General features: G+C 33.2%; 1 pseudogene; it reads left to right on the top strand.

Annotated features, from left to right (window-relative positions):
* The first annotated feature begins 1,553 nt into the window (after positions 1 to 1,553).
* LOC148205932 (uncharacterized) lies at positions 1,554 to 2,832 on the top strand (annotated as a pseudogene).
* The last annotated feature ends 206 nt before the right edge of the window (positions 2,833 to 3,038 follow it).

The raw sequence follows: 3,038 nt of genomic DNA, 5'->3' as shown, positions 1-3,038 counted from the left end.
TCACCACGAATTTGAGTCGGGTTGGGTTTGAAAAAAAATTTAATTTTTTTATGCGGGTTAGTTTTCAACTCGGCTCACTTAGAACCTGACTCATCCGGGTTGAACCCGTGGGGAGCTGGGTTGGCTCATCAACCCACCTAATTTAGTTTAATTATTTATTATTTTGTGTTTCAACATTATTGGCTAGCATTTTTTTTATTATATTGTAGATGTGGATAAGAAAAATGTTTCAAAAGAGAAAAATATTATAAATTTATTTATTCAAGACTCTAATATTATAAATGAACAAGTGATACAAAAATTATCAATATTAAAAACTTATTTATTCTCCTTTTGGGTTTGTTTTTGGATTACGCTTGGATGGTATGATATTTTTTTAATTTTGAATTATATTTGGAGTTTAACATCATTTTAGAGTTAAATTTATTTAGATTTGAATTTAAAAAAATTATAATTTTATTTTATTTAAAAAAAACTTATAATTAAGTAAGCTAGTGAGCCAACACGTTTAACCACCAACCCGTGATAGGTCGGATCAGGTTCGAATTTTTTTGGCTTGCTAATAAGTGAGTCAGGTTGGGTTGAGTCACTAAGTGACTAACCTATGGTGAGCCGGGCCAGATCGAGCCAAGTTACATGTTTTGAGAGCTCTAGTATTATAAGGGGATTACAATTAGATCTGACCCATTAATTACCAATAAATAACTTTCACTATTTCTATTAATTTTTAATTAATGATTATTATTTTTATTAATTGTCCATTAATAATTGTTATTACTCAGATTAATTATTAATTAATGATTGTTTCCGAACCGGTCGGTTATCTCTTTGCTGGTTTCTTGCCCGACTAGATAGTCCTACAATACATATTTAATTATAGGTTAATAATATATATATATATATATATATATATATATATATAAATTGATTAAATTAATACTTAACAGCAAAAATAATAATAGGATAATAAGAAGTCTTTGATTGTTAGTTGTATAAGTTACAAATATATAAGAAAAAAAAGAAAAGAAATAATGACAGTTTTATACAAAATATTTTTAAATAGTGATTACTTCTAAAAAAAATCAGTTAAAAGAATTATATAGTTTAAAAAATCAGTTAATAAATTATAAATGGTAAAATAAAAATTATGCACGAAAAATAAAATTTGTATCTTCTAGGTATAGATTATTAGCAAAGAGTTTTTTTCTTCAATTATTATTTTTATTATTGTTAGATATATTATATCTTTCATCTTTTAGTTAATTTGTTATTATTTCTTATTTGTATGTTGGGCTTAGTCCATATTTCTTCTATTATAAATAGAGAACCCTATGTGTGTATTTAACACAAGGGAGATTAATCCCAAATATAGTTTTTCACTATATTCAACATGGTATCCAGAGCATAAGATTTTTTTGTTCGTTGGTCCTGCCCACTACAACCATCGTCGCTGTTAGAGTTGTCGTCACCGACGTTAGTGTCGTTGTCTCCATCGCCGACCACCTTGATTGGGCCTCTTTTGAGTTCTAGGTTTTGTACTCTCTTGCTTGTTCATGGCTCCTAACCCGTCCATATATGCTAACTATGTCAAGTGCATTTATCTATTGATAAGTTAGATGGTACTAATTATGCGACTTGGGCATCAGACATTAAACTTTGGCTTAAGAGTCAATGGTATCTTGATCATATTACTCAGAATGTGACAACTATTGATTCCGCTGCAGTTACCCATTGGTTGAAAGTTGATGCTCAGTTATGCAGTGTTCTCAAGGGTACCCTTCATTCCTCTTTAAAACAAATCTTTCGTTCCTACGAAACATGTTTTGAAATCTGGGAACACGCTAAATTATTATACACCAATGATACTCAACGTCTTTATGGTGTTTGTCATGATCTTCTCAATGTTCTTGCTCCTCGGCGTCAGGACTCTATGAGTGATTATATGGGTAAAATCCATGCTCTTTTTCATGAGTTTAATGAATTATTGCCTCCTGCTTCTACTCCTGCCAAAGAAATATAGCAACGGTCAAAGTTATTCATGTTGCTAGCATTGCATGACCTTGCTTATGAGTATTCTCATGTTCGTGATCAGATTTTGGGTTCACATGTTGTTCCCACTTTGGCTTCTACTTGTTCCACTCTTTTGCGTGTACCTAGTAGACCCATTAATGATGCATATGTTTCCTCTACGTTAGCATCTCAACGTCATGACCACAATCACTTTCACAAACCAAGAAAAGGACGTCTCAAGTGTAACCATTGTAGCAAGGTAGGCCACACGATTGATAGGTGTTATGCATTACATGGTCGCCCTCCTAGATTTGCTGCAATTGTTCATACTACTTCTTCGTCACAATCACCTACCGGGGATCCTGCTTCATCTTATATTAGTGATGACTTTGTTATTTTTAGTAAATTTCTCAAATAGTATAAGGATCAACAACCTTCTAGTTCCACTGCATCTGTAGCACACACAGGTACATCTTTTATTGGTCTGAGTCCATCTTCTTCTTTTGACTCTTGGGTTCTTAACTAGGGAGCCACAAATCACATTACTGGTAACAAAACTTTGTTTTCCTCTTTGTCCTCTCCGAATCCTTTACCTTCTGTTATAATGGTTGATGAATCTAGAGTTTTAGCTCATGGTGTTCGGACTGTTAACATTTTTCCTTTTTTATCCATTGATAATGTTTTTTATGTCTCTGGGTCTCCTTTTAACTTATTATCTGTCAGTCGTCTAACTTGTTCTCTTGATTGTGATATTTCTTTTGACAAAGATTCTGTTTGTTTACAGGACCGGAGTTCGAGACAGGTGATTGACACCGGATGTGAGTCTCGTGGTCTTTATCATCTTCGCCCCACTACACATATTGGGGCAGTTATGGAGTCTTCAGCTCTTCTTCATGCTTAGTTCGGTCATCACAGTCTTGCCAAACTACAACAACTTGTTCCTAGCTTATCCAAGTTGTCCAATTTGGTCTGTGAATCGTGTTAATTAGGAAAACATATTCGTAGTTCCTTTCCTCGTAGTGTCTCAC

The sequence above is a fragment of the Vigna umbellata genome, chromosome 1 (genome assembly GCF_029865625.1).
Source record: "Vigna umbellata cultivar VRB3 chromosome 1, Vumbellata_1.0, whole genome shotgun sequence".
Lineage (NCBI taxonomy): Eukaryota > Viridiplantae > Streptophyta > Magnoliopsida > Fabales > Fabaceae > Vigna > Vigna umbellata.
The sequence above is the reverse complement of the archived record's forward strand: the minus strand, read 5'-3'. Positions and strand labels throughout refer to the sequence as shown.